The sequence below is a fragment of the Microcaecilia unicolor genome, chromosome 7 (assembly GCF_901765095.1).
Source record: "Microcaecilia unicolor chromosome 7, aMicUni1.1, whole genome shotgun sequence".
Lineage (NCBI taxonomy): Eukaryota > Metazoa > Chordata > Amphibia > Gymnophiona > Siphonopidae > Microcaecilia > Microcaecilia unicolor.
Window position 1 is genome coordinate 42,277,604 of NC_044037.1, and position 7,581 is coordinate 42,285,184.

Below are 7,581 nucleotides of genomic sequence, written 5' to 3' on the forward strand. Positions count from 1 at the left end.
CATCTCCTCTTGTCCTCCTCTCCCCCATCCAGTATCTCCTCTTTATTTCTCTCCCCCGTGCACCCACCATCCAGCATTGCAACTGTCTCTCTCTTCCCCTGGCATGAAGCATTGCCCACCTCTCTTTCTTACCCCTCCCGCCTGCACCTTTCAGCATTGCCCTCTTTTCTCTATCTCTGCACTTTAAGCATTCCCTGTCTCTCTCTTTCTTCCCCCATGAAGTATTTCCTCTGTCTTCCTTCCCTCCCCCCCAAATCATCCAGCATTGCCTGTTTATCTGCCACTCTTCCCCCAGCACAATTCATCATTGCTACTGCCTATCTCTTTCCCCCATTCCAGCATTGCACCTCTCCCCCTCCTATATAGTATTTACCCTCTCTGCTGTCTCTCTACAGACCATCCAGCATTACCTGCCTCCCTCTGGCATGCAGCACTGCCCCTTATCTCTCTTCTTCCCCTCCCTCACGACCATTTAGTATTGCCCATGTCTCTCTCTATTCCCCCCATCCAGAATTGCCCCTCTCTCCCCCCTCCTATGCAGTACTGTCCCTCTCTGCTGTCTCTTGCTCTCCAGCCATCCAGCATCCCCCCTTTCCCATTCCATATTGCACTGTCTATCTCTCTCCCCCATCTAGAAATGGCACTCTTTCTCTCATGGGTGTAGTTTGTTTAATTGGGGGGGGGGAATGATGAGGGGGCATATTACCATATTAATTTGCATATATCATACATATTAATTATGGTTATTCCCAAAAAAAAAAAAAACAGCGCTTTCTCCCTTCCTTCCTTCTTTCCTCCTTACCCAGCACTCCCTCTTTCTATCCAGTAGTATTTTCCCACCCCCTTTCCCATACCATGCCAGTGTTGACCTTAGAAATGCATACATCCAATGTTGATCCTTCAAGAGAGTTATGTGTCATGATTTAGGCTCTAAAACCCTTTCTGATGTTTTGGTGCCACCATAGTAAGGCCAACACACAATCTCTCCACTGTAAAACAGTATACACAAACTTCTGTAGATCCTTCAAGACGTAGTGTGTCATGATTTAGGATCTAAAACCCTTTCTGATGTTTTGGTGCCACCTCAGTAAGGCCAACACACAATCTTTCTACTGCAAAACACTATACACAAACTTGTGCAAAAATACACTCATAACCTTACCAAACCATAACAGCACTAATTACAAGGTCAGGACGAGTACAACCTTATGCATGGAAAGGCAGCACTCTAATTACACTGGTCTCTAAAACACCAATACACTACCTAGTGAAAAAAAGGGAAAAAAGAGGGGGCTGCAAATACTACACGCTAGCAGAATACCGTACTTTGATCACACATGAAAAACACATATGACGCAAGGCACTAGAAATAACAAAATATGAAGGCAAAATACTGAACTGGAAAGTTACCTCAAGAAGTCAGACTCGGCATGCAGCAATACTAGATAAATTGAAACTTACATGCAAAATATCACAGATGCACATTTCCAAAAGCTGACATATTCCAATTAATACATTCTGAATAAAGTACTTTTTTCTACCTTTGTTGTCTAAGCATTTAGTTTTTCTATTCACTTTGGTCCCAGTGTCTCCTGTTTTATGCAGTGTCATCTTTCTATTTGATATTTTTCTCTCACCATGTCCACCATCCTCCTGTGTCCTTCCTGTCTACCATATGTAGCCCTGTCCCTATCCTTCCTCCAGTTTCAGCATCTGCCTTCAAAGTGTTCTGATCCAGCCCTTAAATTCAGCAGTTTTCTCTCCATCCATATCCAGCATTTCTCCTCACTCCCATCCCCTCCATTCATGTGCATCTACTTCCTCTGTCTTCCCTCCCCTCCATCCATGTCCTGCATTTCTCCTCTCTCCCTTCCCCTACATCTGTGTGCATCTCCTTCCTTTGTCTTTCCTTTGCTCCATCCTTGTCCAACATTTCTTCTCTCTTCCCTGCCCTCCACTCCATCCATGTCCAGCATTTATCCTCTTTTCCCTCCTCTCCATACATGTGCATCTCCTTCCTGTCTTCCATCCCCTCCATTCATCCATGTCCAGCAACTCTCCTCTCTTCCCTGCCCTTCCTGCCATTCGTCCATGTCCAGCAACTCTCCATTCTCCCCTGCCCTCCATCCATATCCGGCAAATGTCCTCTCTCCCCTACCCCCTCCATCCATCCATGTCCAGCGATTTCTCTTCTCTCCCCTGCCCTCCCCTCCATGTCCAACAATTTTTCCTCTCTCCTGCGCTCCCCTCCATGTCCAGTAATTCTCCTCTGCCTTCCTCTCCTATCCATGTCCAATGATTCCCTTTGCTCCCTCCCATCCATATCCAGTGACTTGCCTCAGGCCCCCCCTTTTTAGTCCCCGAGTTTGAGTTCTAACCCAGCCCCACCTGCCTGCCCTCAGCTCCCCGACAGCCCTCCTCTCCATTCCTGCTGCCCTATATTTAAACCTTTTAAGTTGCAGCGATGGCAGTGAATGAGGACAGATAGAGCCAGTCTGGGTTTTACTTCCATTGCTTTCAATGGAAGCAAAACCCGGACTGGATCAAGACTTCTACGGTCTGTGTCCTGAAAATGGCAGATCCAAATCAAGGTAAGGTATACACAAGAAGTAGCACATATGAGTTTATCTTGTTGGGCAGACTAGATGGACCGTGCAGGTCTTTTTCTGCCGTCATCTACTATGTTACTATGTAACGTGTCCTCCTTTTTCTGGACTCTGTGTACCACCCAGCCCCACAAGCTTCCACTGCCACTCCTCCTACACACACACCCTTGTCCTCTGATGTCTCCCGCCCCAAAGGTCAAAATGATCTGGCAGCTCTCCCTCTCAAGTTTTTTAAAATTGTATTTTTAATGAAGCATGCAGAGGTTGCTTAATTTGTACCCTGGGGAAGTACTGAAGCAACTCCTCCCAGGGATAACCGGGAAAGGGGACTTGATATACCGCCTTTCTGTGGTATTTTGCAACCACATTCAAAGCAGTTTACATATATACAGGTACTTATTTTGTACCTGGGGCAATGGACGGTTAAGTGACTTGCCCACAGTCACAAGGAGCTGCAGTGGGAATCAGACCCAGTTCCCCAGGATCAAAGTCCGCTGCACAAACCACTAGGCTACTCCTCCACGGAAAGAGGCCCAGAACAGGGCCAGGCAGAGGACAAGGGGAGGGACCAGAAGAATAGGAATATGCACCCCTGACTTTTTTTTGTTCTAATTAATAGGGCAAATATAGCTCACCCACTAACCTAATGTCCCAAGTCTGGGCTACACAGAAGCGCACCTGTTAGGAGAAAAACACAGGAGTCGGACCCCCCACTCCCCTTTGAAATCAAGACTCAGTTCTCAGTCTCTACCCATGTGATAGAGAAATGCATATACACTGTGATAACTGGTCTCTGCAGAAATGATAAGGAATACTGTAATTTATCTGAGAGCCTAAATGCTGACTTACACTAGTGTTCTAAAACGGCACTCAAAGGCTAATATAGAATTCACGCTCAGCACGCTGTATTTATAGAATTGTCCCCGTGGTGCTATGTATAATATCCAATTGTCTTTTGAACATTAACCTCTAAATAACCAGGGTATTTGTTACTTATTGTTGTTTCTTTGGGCACTTCATTAGTATTTCCCTTGTAGCGCTATAGAACTGATAAGTAGTAGTAGATCAGAAGCGAGAGCTCTTCGTCCCGCTCCATTTTGGGTGCTTTGGTGCAAACAAACCTCCTGGATTGGAGACGGAGTGTGTATGTGGGAGTGGGACTGCTGGGGGACGGGTGCATCAGACTCGGCTCATCCCTTGAGCGTAAACTGAAAGAGGGAGGAGCACTCAACGCCTTTGCACGGCCTTCAGGCTGTATAGTGCAGAAAACATTCTCCAAAGAAAGAATAAGAGACGCAGGCATCGCTTGACATTCATTCATTCTTTTCGCCAGCCTTTCTAGTGGGTGGGGTATTGGGACCTTAAACCTCCTTGATTGGGACAAATGTGACGTAGTCTGACCGGATATCCAGGTATTATAGCCTCGTTTTGGGGCCCGCGCTTTGCAGTCTATAAAGATCACGCGCTCTTTGTTCGCGGTCATTTTTTCTGCGCAGTTACATAGAAGATAGTGAGGTAGGTAGTTATGGTTTCTGATTCGCACGTGTAGGTTGATTGCAGTAAAAGACACTTTTCTGTATGGTTTTGTTGAGCACTACTTTTCATAGGGTGTGTGTTGTGTGCTTTGGAATGAACAATTGCCGGCATATTTGCTGTCCTGGAACTCCCTGTTCGGAGGCGGGAGAGTTGTGGTCCGCCATTTTGAGAAAGAAAAACGCACGTTTTGTGAAACGTGTGCCGGCGACTAATAAGTGAATGACTCAATTTGAGTTAAATTTTATTCCATAAGCATTGTAGAGGTGTTTAAATTATGCCGTGTGTTATTCTATTACGGTGTATAACTAAAAAAAATAGGGTTTTGTAAATCTTGTGAGAAGGCATGGATTTCAAATTTCAGATAAATGTTTATAGGATTTATTATTACGGGTGTTTAAAAAAACACTAAGATTCTGATTTGCAAGTTTTTTTTTGTTGGAGACGCGATGGTAGTTCGCTATCTGCTTTTGAGTTTTATGAAACGGCCGCCATTTTGTGCACGGGCGGTCCGCCCGGTTCCATTCGCTCGTTCTAAAGTGAACGGCCTTCTGAGAAAAATAATAAAATTCTAATGTTCAATATACATAGGGGTTTTCGTTATTCTTGTCAATAATTCCAATGTGACAATTACACCAACAAAATTAGTAATTTGCGATTTAAGTTATGAAGTTTGTTGTGTTCTGTGAATGTATGTGAAGTGCTAATAATTTGTTTAATGTAGTTTTTAGTAGCGCCAAAATGGTGGAAGCAGATCGTCCTGGAAAACTCTTTATTGGTGGACTGAATACAGAAACTAATGAGAAGGCTCTTGAATCGGTGTTTGGCAAATATGGACGAGTAGTGGAAGGTAAGAGACACACAAGGTTGGTTTTTTTTTTTTTTTGTGAAAGCCGTGATGAATGAATTGGCATTGATGTATTTGAACTGATAACGCCGTGTCCTCTAAGAAGTTCTGAGCTTAAATGTCTGTTTATGTGGATGTTTTTTCTTAATATTGCAAATATGGACTTCGTTTTCTTTTTTCCCCAGTTTTGTTGATGAAAGATCGAGAAACAAATAAGTCAAGGGGATTTGCCTTTGTTACTTATGAGAGTCCAGCAGATGCAAAAGGATGCTGCTAGAGATATGAATGGAAAGGTATATTACTACGCTTGCAAGAAAATTTTTAACCAAACTGCAACTGTGTTGGTAGAGGGGTTTTGCATATCACGTAGACACAATCAGATTGTACTAGATATAAAAAATAACCCCCAGAAAACACAGTATAGAAGCTAAAGTATTTAGGGAGAAATACGGGGTTAAACAGTTAAAACAAAAGTTGATGCGGCTGAATATCAACCCTCTGTGTAAGCTGGCCCCTGTATTACTGCTTATGCTACACTAATTGTTTCTTTATGCATGTATTTCAGCATGTGAAGGTGGGTTCTTATAGATATTGTGAGCACTGTAGAGAGTCCATCAAGTGGGTCCCAGAAAGCAGAAAGGCAATTGATCTGCAAACTCCAAGATGGCAATGAGAAAAGCAGATCAATAGATATACATACTTTTATTCATGTAAATAGCAATCTCCTTGCATCGCCCAACACTGGCCTTGTTTCACCCAAAAAGGGCTGCCTCAGGAGCTATAATGTGGATTTTACTGGCAAACAAGTATATAGGACTCAACTAAATGTATGTAGGGGTGAGATACCTAGATTGGTCAGACAAGTGTAAAAAAAATGGCTTAGGTACTCAATTTTATTTAGATAAGTACTCGGAAAAGGCCTCGAGAAACCCCGCGGCTGCAGAAAGTCTATAAGGGGTTGAACTTTCGCATCGGCCAAAAACCTCTCTTTACATTGGCTGAACGAGAACTCAATAGAAAATCACTTAGCTCAGTGAGGCCCTCATGATCAAAAGCAAATTCCGGTGCTAGAGGCTGTTAACGCCATACTAGCACCGGAATTTGCAGCCGACCCATGATCAGAGCCCTCGAGCGCCTGAAACAACGCACTCAAGGGCTCTTAGCGCAAGTAGCATGCAAATGCATGCTAATCAGCGCTTAACACATTCATCCCCAATGAGCGGCCAGCGCGCCAAAGATTGGGTCACTGGCCGCAGCAAAATCAACGCAAGCTTCGAGCTGGCGTTAGACTTTGCGGATCATTGGGGAGGAATGGTGAGCCTTGTCCAGCATGCAGTTGTCGTGGCCAAACCAACTCTGCCACCCTGCCTCCCGGGATGCGGCGTCAACTGGAAGAGGAGGGAGGCAGGCATGCTGCGTCCCTCCAACGAAAGGTAGGGGGCCGGGAGGGGGGTTGTCACTGTATAATTATACATCACCCACCAGGGACCACCAGGGATTGAAAGAACGCTGGGGGGGGGGTCAGGAGTTGGGTGGGCTGGAGGTCCACCGGACCTCCAGCACCCCTCCCCCCCTCTCCCCCGTTCTTGGGTGGCAGGGTGGGAGAGGGTTTGGTTCGGCCAACGGCCATGACATTTTGTGGGGGTTCAGTGGGTGCGGGCCTGGAGACCCACCGGACCTCCAGCCCTCGTTGTTCGGGCCTCGGCAGGCTGTTTGACAGGTTTGGGCTTTTGACAGCCCAGACCTGTCAAACAAGTGCGGGAGGATTGTGCTGAGCGCATGCTCAGGCACAATTCTCCCGTTTAACATGATGATCAATGATAATAGCGCTGCTTAGATTTGCATGCATTATCTTGATCATCGATGCAGAAAAGCCCTGGGCTGTCCTGGTGCTATTTTTAGGGCTCTGTTTGGAACAGCGCGGGGCTTTTTGATCATGAGGGCCTGAGTAGCCAGTCTCGGTGGTACTCTGATAATTCAGACCATGATCAACGGTGGACAGCGTTTCAAATTCGCTTATTCTGCTTCAGGATCACTGGACAAGTCTACAAGAGAGCAAAATAAACTATCACCTGGTCTTTTAAGCAGCGTACTTACTCCTGCACAATGCTAATGGCGGTTATCACAGAGACAGCCCTTAGGAAAATGGCACTGCTTTTAAGCCCCGCTGACGTCAGACACCAAAAAAAATGATTGGTTGTGTTGTACCACTCCATTGCTGACGTGCTGGTGGCGTTTACAGAAAATGGACCCACTCGATTTTAGTTAAGACCTTAAGCAAAAACACTTTGAAGTGCAATCCTTGTAACTGTAGAATGGTGTATACAACTCCCCTCACGATCACTGGGGGGAGTTGTATATGCCGTTCTACCATTTACAAGGATTGGACTTCTCAATAGTGTGTGTTTTCTCAACGTGGACATTAGCAACTGCTTGCTGCATCTATATACTTTGCAAGTAAAATCCACAGTACAGCTCCTGAGGCAGCCCTTTTTTGGGTGAAACACGGCCAGCGTCGGGCAATGCAAGGAGGTTGCTCTTTGCACGAATAAGTCTATGTATATCTGTTGATCTGCTTTATTATTTTCATCTGGG

At 45.4% G+C, this 7,581-nt stretch overlaps 1 long non-coding RNA gene and 1 other non-coding gene across 2 annotated transcripts; both read left to right on the forward strand.

Annotated features, from left to right (window-relative positions):
* The first annotated feature begins 4,043 nt into the window (after positions 1-4,043).
* On the forward strand, positions 4,044-5,253 carry LOC115474899. Its single transcript, XR_003942930.1, has 3 exons — positions 4,044-4,121; positions 4,864-4,989; positions 5,172-5,253. It is a non-coding gene; the product is annotated as an uncharacterized LOC115474899 (long non-coding RNA).
* LOC115475229 lies at positions 5,032-5,102 on the forward strand. Its single transcript, XR_003943001.1, has one exon. It is a non-coding gene; the product is annotated as a small nucleolar RNA SNORD61 (small nucleolar RNA).
* Positions 5,254-7,581: the final 2,328 nt, after the last annotated feature.